General features: G+C 45.1%; 1 long non-coding RNA gene across 1 annotated transcript; it reads left to right on the top strand.

The window, feature by feature from the left end:
- Positions 1-711: 711 nt before the first annotated feature.
- LOC109309014 lies at positions 712-15,622 on the top strand. Its single transcript, XR_002100764.1, has 3 exons — positions 712-1,050; positions 1,277-1,581; positions 15,521-15,622. It is a non-coding gene; the product is annotated as an uncharacterized LOC109309014 (long non-coding RNA).
- Positions 15,623-19,909: the final 4,287 nt, after the last annotated feature.

Genomic DNA, 19,909 nt, shown 5'->3' with positions numbered 1-19,909 from the left:
AATTCCATATTCTTTGGAGAAGCTCATTGCTAGATGATGGTGATTTGTTTTCTTAGAACTAGCTTCAAGCATTTGTGGAGCCAACAGCAGTTGCCTGAAACTCCTAAAAGTGAGGAGGGGAAAGGGCACTCCTTTTAAAAGGGAAAAGGTAGTTTAAATTAAGGCTCCTTCAAAATATTTGGCTCTAGAACTATCTTCAGGCACCACTCCAAATCTAAGTTACAATGTCTGGCTTGGTGAAGTATGACAAGAATGCTGTTAAAATATTTTATCCGGGATGTGAAGTGTTGAAGCTGGTGCATTAGGGCATGACAGAAGAGTTGGCAGTAAACCAGAAAAATCTTCTGACGGAGACACAAAGCTACAAGACCAAGGTCAGCTCAGCTGACTGAAGACTAGGGAGGAATCAACAGAGAGTGGATCCTTGTGTGCCAGACCATATGTAGCACTGATGCCCTGAAAAATCCTGTGCAATACTACTCGGAATGGAATATTGCATTAATAATGGTGACATGTCTAATACCATGACACATCAGGCAGGATGATGGCTGAATGACAACTAAGATGCTCATATTATTTCCAATTTGTCACTTAAAAAAAGAAAGTCCGTGGAAAATCAGACGCGAGAAATGACTTTGAGAGCTCACTGTTCCTGACCGGAGCTGATCTGTTATCAGTGCTTGTCTTCTCCTAATTGAAGGTCACCACACTGTCTTCACCTACAGGCAAGCCTATCAAACCATCCTTCATTCTGTCACTGGAAGCATTTGACTCTTACGTGCAATTCTTGAAAGTTCTCTGTAATTGGTGATCCTGGAATTTCTCATTCCAGTTGATTAAACAGAAACGTGGAAGCTTTTTTTTTTTAACAAAAGAGCTTTGTTTCAGATGCAGTCTGTTCTGAACTAGTTGAAGTTGCTGTTTCTTTTTGGCTGCTGCCCACTGACTGGCTTTCCTCTCTGTGCAGGGTATCTCATGATTTAGTGTCTTTTTGATCAGTGGGGCCCAGATCTGGAAAATGTGCCTGTTAACCTGGCTGGAGCCGGGTAGGTGAGTAGTGCTCAATTAATAATCAACCCATTGTTTTCTTGAGGGCTCTTATGGTATTTTCCCCAGAGATATTTGAACTTTAGTTATTGCTTCATTGCCTGTTACTTCTAACAGCCCTCTTTTGATTTAACTCTATGCAATCAGGCAGAATACGATCAAGCAGGTGTAAACTGAGGTTCATATAATCTTCCTAAAAATAATACTGGTTTTCCCTTTTTCTCCACAGATGAATAGGGACTACATAAACGAAACCTTGTGGAATCCAGCCTGCATTTGCACTGTAGGGGCTGCTGCCATGTTACAGTGCCCACCCTGTGGCAGCTAGGTACCTGATTGGACATGGCTTTGCCAGCAGAAGAAAGTTTTGTTGCTTGACCCACAGCAGCTCCTGTGAATGACAGAATCACTGTTGCAGGACCTAACTTCTACTGGCAAAGCTGTCTACACTACAGGTTTTACCAGTAGCACCACCTTATCTACAGAGTGTGATCGTCATATGGCCTTTGCCATACTGGCAGTCTTGTCATGTAGGTAAGAGCCCTGTGATACATCTGCTGGTCCTGTGAATTGGCTTATTTGGTTATCTCTTTTTTAAGTGAAGCTTAAGCACCTGCGCTCTCAAAGCCCTTCACAACCAATTCTCACCTTGCTCCTCATCTCTCATGCCCTATCAAGCTGTCAGCTCCTGCCTCCTACCTAGCAATTAGACAGCTTCTATCACCCACTTGCCACATTTGCTAACAAGTACCTTCATGCACTTTCATGCTCACCATAACCATCTGCAAAGTGCCCTCCTTATCATCATCCAAATCCCTCCTTACAACTCTCCAGTGCTGTGATGCCCACAAAAACTTGACCATAGTTAGGCTGCCTATGTGAAGATATTGCTGCCAATAACACTGACTGGTATCATTTAATTCTTTCCTGTATTCCACAGTCTGTCTGCATCCATCTTCTTTTTCCTTCAGTTATGCGTAAGATACAGGGCCCATGGGGAAGGCACTATCTCCTTGTTCTGTGTTTGTACAGTACTTAGCACAATGAGGCATGGCCCATGACTGGGTCTCTGAGGTCCTACACTATCTAAAGATTGATGTTGATCATTCTGTAGGGAATTTAATAAAACGGAAGTAATCTCAGAGGGCAGAGGAAAGATTCAAGAATACAGAGACCAGCCAATCGGATTTATTTTTAGAACGTGGCCAGTGCCAACGATAGTGCACTGGACTTGCTGGTGACAGGATCAGTTATAACATACAGCCTCATCATTCAACAACAAGGTGGCGAGTTTAGTATGACCAGCAGTTGGTCCTAGCTCCTTCCATCTACCATGCTAATCATTGCCCCTTCTTCTCCCTCCATCTTTTGTATCTCTCTGTTCGATTTCCCCATCACCTGCCTTATGACTTCAGCACTGGTTTTTGAAATGTGAATCATATATTGGCTCAGAACACTGCAGCATACTTTGGTCCATGTATTTTATGCCAATCATAATTCTTTTAATTAAAGCCATACCCACTGGTATATGCAATCAGGATTTGTAGGTGCGATAAAAAATAAAAATGTACTGAAGCAGAAAGACAGGGGCAAGGGGGCTGGACTCGATCTTCCAAGGTCCCTTCCAGCCCTAATGTCCATGAAATCTATGAAATCTATGACTGATATAAACTGATTTTTCTTCCTCTTCCACTAGGACGTAAATTGCTTACTGAACATCAGCGAAGGTTTCCAGACTCAGGAAAGTAAAATGCTTCACCTACCTTCAGGCTTCAAGATTCCTTCCCTGACCACCCCCACTGGCACCCCAGTTTCCTAAGGACTGATACTATAGCACTTGCCTGCTGAACTAGTTGTGTTTAAGGTTCCCAGTTGTTCTGAGGTGTCTAGCAGAAAGCATACAGTGAAAATTGGTAGTGTCAGAGTTGAAATAAGGATCCAGCTGTTACAGGATTCATTCTTCCAGCCCCGTTACAATATTCATGGCAGCACAATGATTTGTAGCTTTGGGGGACTTCTGTTTGGATTCCATTGTTTTGGGGAGTTAGGCGGCCTGCTGCCTCTCCGCTCTGTGCCCCACTTAGAGAGACAAGATTGTAAATCTGGACAAAACATGGCTTTTATGCATTGTTTCTCTTTGTTTCTGCATTTAGCTGTTAGAAACCCGTTGGAGCTGCAAAGAACAATGAAATAAACAAGTTGGGGGAAAGGAGATGAAACGTGAAAAAAATTGGCATTCTCATTCTGTGTCCAAGAAAGTGGAGGAAACAGTTTCATAAATAAGGTCCCTGTGGATATTGACTTTTGAGAGGAACAGACTGCAGGCAGCGATCTTTCTTGAAGTGACACCCTCCCATGACAGTGCCAGGACCCAAGTGAATAAGTACTTTCACTGCTGTGTTTACCAAGATTGCTCTCTATTTTTTCTGTGACTTTACTATCCCTCTGCCCAGCACTTTACTGTGGACAACTGCTGTTCTGTTTCTTTTCTTTGGTCAATGGCTGCAAAATTGGAGTGATTTATAACCTTACTTGCAGCTACAATCTGGAGACATATAAGAAACTAAGGGGCTGGAAAATAAGGGAGGATGAAGAAAATCAGGGCATCTGTCCTGATTTTTGCCATAACAGGAATGGTTGACTTGGTTGGTTGAAAGGTCATAAAAAATGACTGGCCATTCTGATCACTGTAAGGACTTTGTGGCAGGATCCCCTTTTTGTTTGATGTTTGTGTAGTGCTTAGTACAATGGGATCCTGATTCATCATGGGGCTCCCAGACCCAAGGGTAAAACAAACAATGAATAATGCCTCGCTAGGGCAAGGCCCGAGGAGCACGTGTGGTTTGCGGCACTGCACATGGTGTGCATGTGGCCATTTGCTGTGCTGCACATTTGCAGTGCAGCACCAAAATTTGACACCAGGAGATCTCAGTGTCAAATAAAAAAAAATGTTGCAAAATGTGATGTGGTGCATGCAGCAGCAGTGTGTGCCTCTAGAAATGGAGCCTGGCCAGTCAGAGACACTCTCTGGCTTCCAGCCAGGCTCTGACTAGCTGGATCACCTCCACTGCTGCCCCAGGAGTCCCCCAGTACCTCAGACAGTCCCTCCATACCTCACCCAGGACAATTTACCCTGTACCAACCTTAAGACCATTGTTCCTTCTGTCATCTGCCACCACTGAGAGCAGTCTAGCTCTAGCTTCTTGGAACCAGCCTTCAGGTACTTAAAGGCCGCTATTAAATTCCACCTCAGTCTTCTCTTCTGCAGACTAAATAAACCCAATTCTCTCAGCCTCTCCTCAGAAGTCACGTGCCCCAGCCCCTGAACCATTTTCATTGCCCTTCACTGGACTCTCTCCAATTTCTCCTCATCTTTTTCTGTGGTGGAGGGCCCAAAACGGGACACAGTACTCCAGATGTGGCCTCCCCAGTGCAGAATAGAGGGGAAGAATCACTTCCCTCAATCTGCTGGCAACGCTCCTACTAATGGAGCCCAGTATGCTGTTAGCCTTCTTGGCAACAAGGGCACAGTGCCCCTGCCCCTGCCCCACTCCCTCCCTCACTGCTGTGTGCGCACCCTGCTGTAGCTCCCAGAAGCCTGTGACCAGGCTGCCTTGTGGCCCTACCACTGTCCTGCATTTGCAGGGGCTCAGCTCTGCAACCCCCCCCTTCCGCCATCTATGGTGATGGGGTAAATTGGCCCCTTTCTTTATTTGACTTTGGTAAATAATATCTGTTCCAGTCAGAGGCTCTTCCAAATATATAAGAGATTTGAGAGAACTATTTCCACACTATCTAAGCAGTGTCAACAACATGCCCCAACAGTATAACACTATATATATACTTTAGGAAGTTCATACATCAATGCTTCCTTGCAATTTCTGGTATGTTAGCCAAAGGTCCATAGCATTAGCATGAAAAACTCAGGACATGAAAGTAGCATCCAGTCAGATCAGAATCACCCTATAGTTAAGCATTGTGTTGTTGTCCTCATATTTTGGGGTGGTGTGAAAAGGCTGATGACACCCAAAGATAGAGATTTGCTTACAAAATGTAGTTTGAATAAGCAATGTTAAAAGAAGAGAGAACAGAACCTTATAGACAACTAATTTCAGAAATGTGTTTTAGCATTCTTCCTAGGAATAGTTCTTTCAGGTACAAGGCAGAACAGTCTTATATAAACCACTGCTACTTTTACATAATGGTATATAGATACTGTATCTAATGTACTGGTCTTAAAAAAAAATCTGTGGATATAAAAGTAATGGTAGCATGTATTAATTCCTGATGATTAACCAGAAGGAGAGTAGTGATTTAAGGTTATGGATTTACATACACATGAAACCATATTTATGCAATTGTTATTTAAGACATAAGGGTTCTTGAGTGGAAACATTTGCTTTAAAAATGGTTTGTTAAATGATCTTAGTATAATAATTATTCTAAATTCAGTTGAGTCTGAAGTTCTGTTTTCTCAGTGGCTACTGTAGGAGACTGACAGCTAGGAAAAGATCGCATAGAGTAAAGAGAACATGGCTTATTGGCAATTTATCACTTTTCAAAGTCAATGTTTTCTGTGAATTATTTAGTATAGCAGCAATGAACACTGGGCTATTTCCTGTCAGCTAACGGTCAGCATGGTTCATTGCTGAAGGCAATCAGTAGCTCGCAGGAAGTGCCCAACCCAGAAATCATTACAGATCAAACAAAAGCTTTTGAGTTGATAGTTTTACATCCCTCCCTCCAAAAATTAAAGCAGAGAATTGGAGGCTTTTTTCCCTATGCATTTCTCACATTTCCATTGCAGTGCACCCCGCCCCGAACACCATAGCACAGTGGTTTGACACAACCACTGTTCCTTTCTCCCATGTCCTTGTTGACGGTGCTCAGGATTCTTCTCCCGCTCTCCTTCCTGACTTCCTGGACTCTGTTGCTGTGACCATGTTCCCTGCATGATGACTTGCCCCTGCTGACGCCTCTCTGCAGCAGTGGCAGGCAGAGCCAGCCAGAGTTGCTGCTGCTCTAGGCAGAGGGACTGGGCAGCTGCTGCATACGACAGCTTTGCACCATGATCTTGCTGTTGAGAGGAGGGATGCTGTCTGACATGAGATCAGGGTCAGATTAATGCAGAGCCAAACTAGGCACATGCCTAGGGCCCTGAGCTGCAGGGGGCCCCTCTCCTTCCCTCTGCGGCAGTGACTCAAATGGCCCTGTTCCCTTCCCTTCCCATCCCCTCCCCTCTGCTGGTCTCACCACTGTGACAGCTGCTTCCTAGCAGTGGCTCCAAGCCCTGTTCCCCATGGGCGGCAGCAGTGGGGTGTGGAGTGGGGGGGTCTCAACTGGCCCAGGGCCCACAAGTTTGTTTGCCTAGAGCCCACTAAAGGGTTAATCCAGGCCAGCATAGGACCACCAGCTCTGGGCTGTAGAAAATGGCACTGTTAACTTTCTCTAATGTAAGTGTTCCTTCTGTGTACCTGGGGCATCCTGTGCTTTCCTTGGTCCATGCTGTCCTGGAAGGGATCTGCATACAGGAATGACCCTCAGGATGTGCCACAGGGTTGTAAGTTCTGTCTGTAACGTTATGGACAGTCTGTAAAAAAAACCCAACCAAACACACTAAAAGTGCTCATCTGTAAAGTAAATAAAAATTAAGCTGTCAGTAAAATCTAAGGAACATCTTGATTGAGGGTTTATACAAGTGTTGGTAGACAAAGCAGACAAGCACCAATTTAAGTCTGAGAAGCAGCGCAGCTCTGCACCCTACAGGGAGCTCGCTGTTGCTCAGACTTAAATTCGTGCTGGTCTGCTCTGTCTATGAACCATTGCTGCTGTCAAATAAGATTTTATCCTGGGTGGGGGCTCAAACCATATTTAAAATGGATGTTAAACCCCTAAATTTGAACCTGGTCCTTGTTACTGCTGCCCAGCACCTGTCAGAAGAGTTATAGTTACCTCATATAAAGTGTTTTAGTAAAAAAATCTGGTTGGCAGATTGTCAGTAAAAGAAATGTCTTGGGTTGGCAGCCCTGATGGGCACACCTGTGACCAGCCTTGGCCAGGGGCTAACTGGACAGAATATGGAGAGGAATGTCACAAAATTTTCTTTGTCTCCTCCTAGAATCCCTGCGTGTGAGTTTTTTCTGGGCAGGGCAGGACCTGGTCCTACATGATTTAACCAATAGAGGTAGCTTCATGTTCTGGGCATCTATCAGGTTTAAAATATCTGGAATTTTAAGCTCTTCACCCTCTCTCACATGGGAGAGGAGTGGAGCTCCACCCCAGTTACTATGTGTATGGCTTTCAGGTGACACTTTGAAGAAGAAGGCCCAATGTTCTGCACTGGACTGTGCTGGGAGCACTGCCATGAAAATGTCCCTTGCCCATTCATTTCCTTTCCAAGGGTGCCAAATGCAAAAAAGCTGTAAGGAGCTCCTCTTTGGGGATTCCCACACCCCTTCACCAGCTCTCAGTCTCAGACGTCCTTGTTAGCAGCAGGTGCATTACAGTTCTTCCATGCTTGGCATACACACAGCAGGATCAGGTGCGGAGGGTGTTTTTGTCACAGCTGCCCTCCTCAGAACATGGTGTAGAGCTACCCAAGAAATCCAGCAATGCTTCTCTTACGCCTAAGGCTTTATTCCTATATTCTTAGCCAAACTTCCCCTCTCCCGAGTCATGCAGCATGCTTTGTAGTTGTTGGGATTTGCTGTTAGTGGCAATAGTAGCTGTATTTCAATGATGCTGTACAGCCAGAGGAGGTACACCTTGTTTGTGTGGGTATCTCCAGCAATTCAAAGGGCTGATTGAGAGGCAGCTCTCACCTACCTCTGAAGTCAATGTGTATGGACACACTTAGGGACTTGTTACACCTTATACTGTAAGCCAAACAAATGTTAATTGGCTTAGTGTTGTTTGGCTTAGTGGAGCAGTCACACCTTAAGGTGAAAAACCATCTGTGAGTGTCCTTCACCAGAACAGCTGTGAGTTGCCACTGGAGGCTTGGTGAGCAGGGGCAGGACCAGGAGCTTGGGGCAGGACCTGCTTGCTGCTCCCACTGGGCAGAGTGAACCCCAGTACGTCCAATGGCTGCAGTGCTTCCCGCCACTGGATCAGTTCACTGCTTGAGCTTCAAGGGGCCCAATCTTTTTTTCCCTGAAGCCCAACTCCCGCTGCACCACCCCTGTCTGGGATGCTGGCTGGCTGTCTGGGTGCTGCCTGAGCTCCGAAAAGAATTGAGCCCCTTGGAGCACAGGCAGCACCTGGCCAGCCAGAAGCCCAGCCAGCAGCAGTGCAGGGGGATTGAGCACTGGGGAAGGGGGGACAGGTCCAGAAAAAAAAAAGGGTAAGGCCCCTCAGAGCTCAGTGAGCCCCCCAGTGCCACCCCCACCCAGGCTGCCACCTGGCTGGGTACCATCTGAGCTCCAAAAAGGATCAGGTCCCTTGGAGCTCAGGTGGCACCCAGCTGGTGGCATGAGGGGCCAAGCTGCAGCCCACTGAGTGCTGCCTGATCAATCCATTTTTCTCTGGAGCTTACCCCCACCCACGCTGCCACCAGCCGGAGCAACAAGTTGGTCTGGGCAATGGTGGAAGGCTCCACAGCCACCAGGTGCTCTAGGGCTGTGGTGTTTGCTCTGCCTGATGTCCCTGAAGGACAAGGCACTGTACCCAGCCCTGCTGCACCCCAGCGCTCCCACTTGCCCTGACTCAGGAGGGGCCACTAGTGGACTTCAGTTTGGGTGGAATAGCTGTCGGGAGTAGCTTCACTTTAATGGAACAGGAGGAAACTTAGGTGGACTGGGGATAATCCTGCCCTGGAGTAACATAACTTTAAGCCAAATAGTAAGTGCTTTAGGCCAATTTAAAGGTGTTAATGAACAGCCAGTCCAGAAACTGCCTAAATTTACCATGTGATAAGGCTCATACTTTTGGACCAGTTGCAAAACGGCAGAAGCTGATATGTTCCAATTGTTACTTGTGGACAAACCAGGAATTATATAAATGTAGCAAAACCACTCCAACTTTAATCCTGGATGAAACAGTATTAAAGTTGGAGTGGTTTTGCTATATTTGTATTGTTCCTAGCTTGTCCATACATAAAAATTAGAGCGTAATAGCTGCTGACCTTTTAAAAAGTTCCCCTTTTGAAATGGCTCCAAATGTACATGGAGAGCTGTCCTTTGGGGGTGTGAATTGGGGTGGCCCCATCAGCACTTGCTGAGGGCACCACCACTGTGCTCTGGCCACACACCACCCCGTCCCCACTCCACACTGCGTGTCACCCCTCTCCACACAGGCCCTGCAATGGCTGATATGCCCCTGACCCCACACACCTCTCGGGCTGGCTCTGTGTACGTGTGTTCACACAATGGGACAGCATGGAGAAAGGGAAGACTCAGGCTAAGGAGCAGCAGACCATGTCTTCTGTGAATATAGAGAATCCTGTGTGACCCATAACTTGTAAAATTTCAGAACAATTGGTCCTCGATGGATCCTTGAATGCCAAAGACAAGGAGAGTATCAATACAGCAACGTATTTGAGGGCTTAAAATTAGAATCTGTTTTTATGGCAATATACTTAAAGATGTGTATAGAGCACAAGCATCTACAGACTGCCTATATCACACTACTTTGAGGATTCCCTGAAAATTAAGGAAGAATGGTTTAGGTGTCACTAGCAGTATTAACACGGACTACCATAGCTCCTGAATGATATGTAAGCAAGGCAACAAGCATAATACTTTAATCGAGAAACTAATTGACAAGAGTTGGATGTCAAAGAGACAGTAGTTTCAGGAAAGGCTTACGCTTTGAATGCAATACTAAAAGAAGTAACTATTGTATACTTCAAAGGAAATGCTTACCTTATTCCAAGACTCTAATATGTTACACCTTGCTGTCAATGCAAAGTGCTTGTGGTTACTGAAAGTGAATCACTTTTAGGAAGGATTGCATCATATTTCATTTAAGTTATCTTTGAGATATTTACTATTATGCATTAAAAACAATGGTTGTCATGATACAAATTTATGGTACATCATGACAAACCTGAAAGCCTCTGATAGCTTAACATTTTAAGTTAGATATGCAGGCATGATATATATCATACAAGAATGTTTAATCAATCCATGGTCTGTTTTTACAAGTAAGCCATCTGATTTACTTCTATGAGTAACTTAACATTCTCTTACAAAGAGATGCTTATCTTTTCCTGTTTAGAGGAATCTTTTAGTGATGTTATAAGATACTTTTTATTAGGAAAACCAGACCTGTCAGCAACTTATTATTATTTCCTGTAGTGTCAATCAGTTCTTTAGTAACATTACTTTCTTTTTACTATAGGCCTTCCATCAGGCACTTGACCTGGGTTGTCTATGTCAGTCACAAAAGGCAAACTCACCAAAAACAAATGTAATTTATGACCTTTACACACTGGTTGCCAAAGGTGACCTTTGGCTTTTTAGTTGTAGGCTGTGTTCCAAATCTTATGTTTAATAAAAGGCCACTTCCATTGTATATTATAGTAGAAATGAATTGTTCATCCTTGTCTTTATTATGTTCACTTCCATCTAGACCTGGACAATGAGGAGCTAGAGTGATGTGCCTGCCAATTTAGATGTTGTAAAAGCAAGCTGTTTTCTTTGGGAGTGTTATTTTGCCTCAAAAATGTGTCCCACAAGTCTCACACAGTAAAGTTACTCTTTGCAAAACCTTTGCCAGTACAAAATAGATCAGCCATGTGACAAGTACATCCTTTACACATAACTTACCATCCTTTTCAGTGCCAGCCATGATGGTTCTATCATGGTATGGGTTACTGGAGCACACGTCAGGTGTAACATGAGACTGAAGATGGAGACAGTGCTTCCCACTACGTGAGAAAGGCCTTCCTCTGGTTGATCTATTAGCACCCATCCTGATGTGGCTAGAGCACAGCATCTTACCATAAGAACTATGATCAATGGTTTGAGGGCTTTATACAAGGCACCCTCCTCCTGTCAAGGATGGCACAGCAGAATATAAGGATGACTGAAATGGGTAAGGAAAAGATTATCGCCATAATTGCTCACTCTTTGAAGCAGTCTAGTCTCATTTGAAATGGTCTCTCATTCCCCTACAAGCATCAGTGGCCTGTGAACAGTAACTGAGGACAAAAGGTACTTACTAATGGGGGCGGGGGAGGAATGTTACCACATGGCACTGTACTTAAACTTGGTAACTGGAAACATGTTAAATGCGACTGATAGGTCTCATTACAGTTGTAAAGACCTTTTGTGTGGTGACTGTATCAAAATATCACTTCTCCTGCTGCACCCCCACCATTTCCCATTGAGCACAGTACCATTAAGAGTGGGTGAAAGAGTATGACATCCCCTAGGCGCAACATGTTAATCAGAAGATGACTGTGGATAGTCTCTGGGTTGTTCTAAATGGGGATGAATAATCACTATGTAGTCATGAGTTGAAATTCTGATCTTAGTGAAAGAAAGGTTCATTCCTTTTATGCATCAAGTTACTGTGGTATTTATTTTTAAGGCAATTTCCTATATTCATGTTATCCAAGTAAATGATTAACTGTAACTAGCATCCAGCATCCAAATGCAAACTGAGCGTTTATTATTTTACCGCTTTAAGTTATCTCATATTAATTGCCGGCATAGGACATAGGATTTATGGGAAAAATTTCTTTTAGCAATTCTGTCTGCACAGCAGTTATGTGATTGGATCAATAGTGTAAAAAGATAGTCACATGGCAACCAAGTTATATTATCCCATAAGAATAAATATGGAAAAATCAAATATTATTTAAGCCTTGATACCGAAATGAGCTCTGCACCATCACAAGAGTTCAGCCATTGCAGCCTACTTCATGGTCAGGGCATTAGTGTCTGTACAGTGCTCTGAAGTGCTAGAACAATATTGTATGTGGGATCTAACCCTCCCTAGTGTCCAAGCCCAGTAAGACAAGGGACAACTGCTTATAATCACTGTTAATTTACTTCCTTAAGCGGTAGGGATTGTTGTTGGGCTCAAGGTCCTGGGTCTATGCCATTTACAGCTGCCATGTCTCTATGAGATAACAGGAAATAGCACCCCACACAGAACTGTACTTTTCATGGACCTCATTTACTTGAATATGACCTTTGTCTAATTAGAGAAGTACATCACATACTATCTAAATATGGTTAATCATGTTCCTTCTAATGGCTGGCTGCAACAGGGATAAATACTTGCTTACTCATGAGCGAAGATTGTTCCTTTATCTGAAGTCTGGGTGCTCAGCAGGGAAGGGCCTGTGTTCTGTCCCTGGTCAGGAACCCTAGGGCCTGTATATGCACATGGAACCAATTGATAAATCTCATTGTCATTATTAGAAATTGTCTTTTACAGTAACACCAAAATCCAAACAGGGAGACAGGAGGAGACTAGAGAGTATGACCCGGCAGCAGTGAAATGTGAAGGTTCATGACACCAGATTGTGAATCAATGGTGCTTTGGGAGGTGTGATGTTTCTGAAGGCCATGCTGCTGAGGACGGGTGCACATACTGCTAGTGCTGCTTCCAGTCACTCATGTAACCACAGGCTACACATTTAGTGTGCTGTCCCACCTTTGCAGTTACACGTACCAAGCTATACTGCAGCACTTAAGGCAGTGCACAGACATCGCACTGATGTTTTAGCCATTGCAAGCAGCAGTTTCCATTCAGCATCTGAAAGCCATCAACTTCGAAAGAGAGAAAGCTGCATATCCATAGCCAGTTTCTTCACATGCTCTGTGGCCAGTTCCCTCCCTGCAGGGACCTTGTCTGACGTTGTGTTTGCTCTGAGAAGACTGTTGGGTGTTGCTGCTGGCCTGAGCTGATGAAACCCTGGGAAGTTATAGGGTGTCGGGCTCAGCTCTGCAGTTGACTCAGTGCCCATCTGCTTTGCTCCCAAGTAACTGTTTGTGGCGTGTTTGTGCTGTGATTATATTCCATGTGATTCCATGCCTGGTGTCCCCAGCTATTTGCGGTCACAGCTCAGACCCACTCTATGTCTGCATAGCTGGCAAATGGCGATGTTTCACTCCCCAGCATCAAGTTTGAAAGGCCTCCAAACCCAGGAGCCTGCCTGTTTGTCTTTGTAAGGAAGAAGCTGAGGGATTGTGGCTGGGAGGATCATTGCCTACATCTCCCCTCCCCACCCTTTTTTTCCACTTAAACCACATCTAGCAAAATTGCAGACTATAATCTTAACCCTTCCCCCCACCCTCTCAGTTGGAGACCCATGATTGTAAACCACATCCTTTTCAGGACTGAAAATCAGAAGCAATGATTTAGAATGGGCTGAGGGTTTCTGGACAGTAGCCTGCTGCTATGGTAGCTCCAGCGACGCACTATCCTCTACCTCAGCACTAATTATCACCAGGTGATGTTGCTGTTTGAACTGGCTGCTGCGTTCTGGGGACTGAGGCAACTGCTGCTTTCCAGTTTGCTTTTTCAACTTGCAGAACAAGGTAGGGCAGATACACCTCCTGAGATAAAGTGGAATTAGGGACTGATTGCTGCATCGTAACAGTACTACAGCAATCAACCAGCACTGGACTGAGTCAGAGTCCCTGACTGGTCAGCAGGACTGGACTAGTCCTTTCTAAGTGTCATCTTTGGTCCTTTCACCAAAGATGCAGTTTGCTCTGTTGTAGGTCATCAAGTCCAGCTTCGAACCAGCACTTAGCCATGAGGAGAAACTGATTTCAAGTGGCTATGCAGTGTCAGTCAGAAATAACGTGCACTCATGTAGGGAGAGGACCCCCCAAGAACAGTGGGACAGATTGCACAGGCAAAGAATTATCCCAAAACAAGTTGAAACAAAATGGGAGTTATGGACTGAGATGCCCAAGCTAAAACCCAGTGAAATGGAAACACAGAATGAAACACTGAAGTCAAAATAAAGTGAAACAGACAAAAAGTTTGGAATTAAATTCCAAGGTCAGAATGCAATGAAACTAACTCAAAATCAAACAGAATAGTCAATATATTGTTGAATGGCTCAAAGATGTTTGTTATTTACATTTTTCACAACAATTAATTTTTTATTCATCAACATGTTACTGTGAAAACCTGCTTTTTTTCTGGAAAATTCCTGACCAGCTCTAGTTGCAAAGCCTTCTACGTGTCCTGCAGTTCTCTCTCTGCACCAGTTTCTGCATCAGAACAACAGTGGTGTGCTGCTCACCGTTTCTAACCTATCTGCCTGGGAGAAATAGGATCCTATTTTCAAATATCCCACAGGCTCCATCCTTTCGCATCTCTTGCATCGGCTTAGTAACAAATAGCCTCAATCCAGCAAAACACTTAAATAGGTGTTCAGTCATTCACTGGTAGGAGCATCAGTCTGCAAGTTAGGGGAGCACCAGCCCCAGAATATCAGCATTGGTTGGTAGCGACTGTGGTGCATTGCCCTATACAGTTTTGTTATTTTTAAGTGGTCAATATATAATATCAACAATATTCACATTTCCTTACCTGTAAATTTGGAAGCTGACTGGCGCTTGTGCACTTCTTCTCTTATCCTTGCCTACTGTCTCTCCAAGCACCGTAGGTGCTGACTTTTATTTTTGTTGGGCGCAGGGGGCAGTGTGGGGGGGGTTGGGGTCTCAGGTAACAGCCCTTTTCCTGAGGGGGGGGGCATGGGCAGGGCCATAGTTGGCATCTCTGAAGAGCACAGGAACAAGCTGGTTTCATAATCCAGCTGTGGTCAGGAGGCTGTCATTTCCGGTACCATATTGCCTGGTGCCTCCACAAGCTCAGGTGCTACCACTAGGACAGTGGGGTAAAGGGCATGGCCTCAGAAATCTCTTAGTAAGACTCACCAGTTTAACTTGCTAAAATAATCATGAATCCCTGGCTAACCTATTTACAAAGGTCTGTGGTTGCAGCCTGGTATCTTTTACTTACATTTTCTGTTCTAATTCTAGTACTGTATGAAGACAGTCATTTAGCTTAGACAAATCATTTAGCTTAGACAAATAGGTTTACAGTGCCTTAGCATGAGACTGTATGTAGACTAAAGCTAGGCTTTCATAATAAAGGGCTGTCCAAAACTACCCCCTTCCTAGTGACAGGGCTACACATGGGCATGTCCACACCTACATTTACACCAGCTTCAATTTACTGCAGAGTAAGTTACTGTGCAGTAAGCAGAAATAGGCAGGCATCTATATGTGTAGGCATTAAAGCACATTAATGCTGTTTGTGGACTGATTTGGGACTAAAATTAATCCCACACATAACATTAATGCGTCTACATGTGCATTACTGTGCAGTAGCTAATCAGGAATAAATTTGATACCTGAATGATGGAGAGGGCCAGTCATTCTAGGATTTTAGCACTAATATTTAGCCACAATGGAAGGTAGCTGATACAGCTACTTGTTACAATACTTATTATTGAGGCACTAACAGTTATTTCTTTAAAATGTTCTCTCCCTCAAAGGCTATGTTGTGAAACAAAGAAGGAAGCAGACATGCGGGTGTTACATATTATAATTGGAAGATGAATGCTGCAGACATGGATTGGAGAACACAGTTCCAGCTCTTTTGGATAAGATGTGTATCTCTCTCAGATGATGTTTTCCTTGAAGTTTCAATTAGATAGAATATGCTTCTTCTTTTCTTGTCTGCTTAATAGTAGCCTGACAAGTTCAACAACTGTTGTGTGGCAGGCCAGAGGTGTCTGCTATGTTCCAGTGGTGTATACAATTATTCCTGTGTACACAGTAGCTCATAAAAATGGTTTGAGTCCTCTGGTGATATTTAGTGTCTGATATTTTCCAAGGCATCAGCCTAAACTATATACTGCTTTATGCCCACAAAATATGACATTGATATTGTTGTACCTGCTGAAGGGTGATGGATGTCTCTCTACTATGTGAGCCTACCACGGATTAAAGAAGCAAAACTGCAGGAGCAATTATTCGCCCACCACAAAAAACCATCACTGAACATCAAGCCCTTCAAATTTAATTTGATTTTTACTCTTGACATCACTCCTGCTTTCCCCTGTTATATCACAACTCAGAAGAATCTGACTCACTTAGCTCAGCTCTTGCTGTTTCAGGATAGGTAAGGTTTAACATGGGTGGTACCTTTCTGGCTGTCATGCCACAAATTAGTCCTGAACCTTCCCTGGCCCTTTCTCCTGCCTAATCAGCTGTTCTGCTTTCTGCCCTTTGCTTCCTGCCCTGTGCTCTATCCCCCATCTGCTGCTCTGTTTTCTGTTCCCTGCCCTATCTGTTACTATGCTGCCTGCCTCCTCCCTGGTCTGATGCATGCCAAACACAGAGGCCGCCCATTGTGGTAGTTAACCAGAATTCATCAGGAACACAATACAGGCCACCCTCACCATTTGTGGGGGATACCTTCTCATATCCCCGTGAGTGGCGAAATCTGCAAATAAGGCACTGAGTTCATGGACATAGTCTGCGTTCATGAATGCAGTGCCCCTGGTGGCTGTGGGGAGAGCATGGCTCTGGCAGCAATGGTGGGAGCGAGGCAGCAGTGGCAGGAGCTCAGCGGTGGTGCTGGGAGCCCGGTGGCAGTGAGAGCAGAGCTCCTAAGTAGCTCCTGTAAGTGTATAAAGTGTATTTAAAATGCAGGTTTGGCATTTGCAAATATTTATAATAAATTTTGTCTTCCTGAAGCTTTCACGAGTCAGCACAATTTCTTCAAATCTGTTTGCTTTTGTTGTGTCGCCCTTAATTCTGGCTGTTGCCTGTGATCTGGTAGTATTTGGCATGCCGGCTAACAGTGTATTGGATTAGTTAATTGTCAGTGGTGTGCTCACTTGGTTTGTGATGATTCCTGCTCCTGTTGTTCTCTGTTTGTGCACCCCCAAATCAAAATGAAGCTGAATTAGGCATGAAAGGATTGGGATTTTGGGGAGATCCCACCTCATAGTCATATCATACAACTGTATGGTGATAAGATTTGAGTGCTTGAGTTAATGATCTGTTTGCAGCATATACAAAATAAAGTCAAACAACAGTGGCCCTGGGCAAAAACTAATTTGAAGTATCTAACTGCCCAATAGCATATTTTTGTTTTATTAAAATAGGTTTGCCAGGTGATGGAGACCAAAGCCCTGAAGTAAGTGGGGAAGCAGGAGACCTGAAGGAAGAGCAAGCAGGATATGGCAACAGAGGAGGTGCTCTCATACTTCCAGAGAAATCAGGGCAATCAGCTAGTTACCTCAGATGCCTGTACACAAATGCATGGAGCCTGGGAAACAAGCAGGAAGACCTGGAAGTCCTTGCACAACCATGGGACTATGACATGATCAGAATAACAGAGACATGGTGGGAGCTTGTGTGACTGGAGTACAGTCATGGATGGGTACAAACTATTCAGAAAGGACAGGCAGGGCAGAAGAGGAGGAGGAGTTGTACTTTATGTAAAAGAGCTGTACAATTGCTCAGAGCTCCAGAATGAAACTGCAGATTGGCTTGTTGAGAGTCTGGGTTAGGGTCAGAAGGGAAAGCAACAAGTGTGATGCCATGGTGGGGGTCTTCTGTAGACCACCAGATCAGTAGGATGTGGTGGATGAGGCTTTCTTCAAACAGCTAGTGGAAGTTTCCTGATCACAGGCCCTGGTTCTCATAAGGGACTTCAATCACCCTGACATCTGGGAGGGCAATACAGCAGTGTGCAGGCAATCCAGGAAGTTTCTGGACAGTGTTGGGGACAACTTCCTGGTGCAAGAGCTGGAGAAGCCAATTAGGGACCGTGCTCTTCTTGACCTACTCACAAACAGGGAAGAATTGGTGGGGGATGTAGTAGTGGATGGCACCTTGTTGAGTAGCAGTGACAGCAAGATGACTGAGTTCAGGGTCCTGGGGAAAGGAAGGATGGAGAGCAGAAAAGTAAGGACCCTGGACTTCAGGAAAGCAGACTTCAACTCACTTGAGGAACTCATGGGCGGGATCACCTGGGAACCAGTCTGTGGTGGGTGGAGAGGAGTCCCGGAGAGCTGGCTGTACTTGAAGGAAGCTTTCCTGAGAATGCAGGAACAAACCACCCCAATGTGCAGGAAGACTAGCAAGTATTGCAGAAGACCAGCTTGGCTTAGCAGGGAGCTCTTCAATAAACTAAATCACAAAAAGGAAGCTTATAAGAAGTGAAAACTTGGACAAGTAATTAGGGAAGAATATAAGACTGTTGCCTGAGCATGCAGGGATGAAGTCAGGAAGGCCAAAGTGCAATGGGAGTTGCAGCTAGCAAGGGATGTGAAGGGTAACAAGAAGGGTTTCTACAGGTATGCTGGTAGCAAGAGGAGAATTAGAGAAAGTGTGGGTCCTTTACTGAATGGGGGAGGCAGCCCCATCCAGACAGAGGATGCAGAAAAGGCAGAAGCACTCAATGCCTTTTTGCCTCAGGCTTCACATGAAAGTTCAGCTCTCAGACTACTGCACCGGGCAGCACAGTTTGGGGATAAGGTGAGCAGCCCTCAGTGCTAATAGAGCAGGTTAGGGACAATTCAGAAAAGCTGGACATATACATGTCCCTGGGGCCAGACAGGATGCTTCTGAGGGTGGTGAGGGAGTTGGCTGATGTGACTGCAGAGCCATTGGCCATCATCTTTGAAAACTCATGGTGATCAGAAGAGGTCCTGGATGACTGGAAAAGGGCAAATATAGTGCCCATATCTAAGAAAAAGAAAAAGGAGGATCCAGGAAACTACTAACCAGTCAGCCTCACCTCAGTCTCTGGAAAAATCATAGAGCAGATCCTCAAGGTATCCATTTCTAAGCACTTGGAGGAGAAAAAGGTGATTAGGAACAGTCAGCATGGATTCACCGGGGGCAAGTCATGCCTGACAAACCTGATCGCCTTCTATGATGAGATGACTGGCTCTGTGGATGTGGGAAGACCAGTGGATGTGGTGTACCTTGATTTTAGCAACACTTTTGATACAGTCTCCCATGACATTCTCACAGGCAAGTTAAGGAAGTACAGCCTGCATGAATGGACTGCAAGGTGGATAGAAAACTGGCTGGAGCATCAGGCTCAGAGAGTAGTAATCAATGGCTTGATGTCTAGTGGAGTACCCCAGGGGTTGGTTCTGGGGCTGGTTTTGTTTAATCTCTTCATCAATGACCTGGAAAATGACCTGGCACACATCCACGAGGGGCCAGCAGGGGAGGTTATGCTTAGGGGCAACCAACACGGGTTCATTCGAGGCAGGCCCTGTCAGGCCAATCTGGTGGCCTTCTACGACCAGGTCACCAAATCCTCAGATGCAGGGGCAGCAGTGGACATAGTCTTTCTGGACTTTATGAAGGCCTTCGACACTGTCTGTCACCCCATTCTCATTAAAAAACTGGGGGACTGTGGTGTCGGCACCTACATAGTCAATAGGTCGCCGACTGGCTGGAGGGCTGCACCCAGAGAGTGGTGGTGGACGGGTCTTATTCCACCTGGAGGGATGTGGGCAGTGGGGTCCCACAGGGCTCGGTCCTCGGGCCCGCACTGTTCAACATCTTCATCAGTGACTTGGATGAGGGGGTAAAAAGCACCCTGCTCAAATTTGCTGACAACACTAAGATGTGGGGGGATGTGGGCACGCAAGATGGGAGGAATAAGTTGCAATCGGACCTAGACAGCTTACAGGGGTGGGAGGATGAGAATAGGATGGGTTTCAACACTGACAAGTGCAAAGTGATGCACCTGGGGAGGAAGAACCAGCGCCATACCTACAGGTGGGGAATTCCCTTGTCATCAGTGCAAAGGCAGAAAAGGATCTTGGAGTCATCATTGACGCCAAGATGAAAATGGCCCGGCAGTGTGGGGATGCAGTCAGGAAGGCCAACCGCACCTTGTCATGCAT

This window comes from Crocodylus porosus, unplaced genomic scaffold (genome assembly GCF_001723895.1).
Source record: "Crocodylus porosus isolate Cpor-Errol unplaced genomic scaffold, CroPor_comp1, whole genome shotgun sequence".
NCBI lineage: Eukaryota > Metazoa > Chordata > Crocodylia > Crocodylidae > Crocodylus > Crocodylus porosus.
The sequence above is the reverse complement of the archived record's forward strand: the minus strand, read 5'-3'. Positions and strand labels throughout refer to the sequence as shown.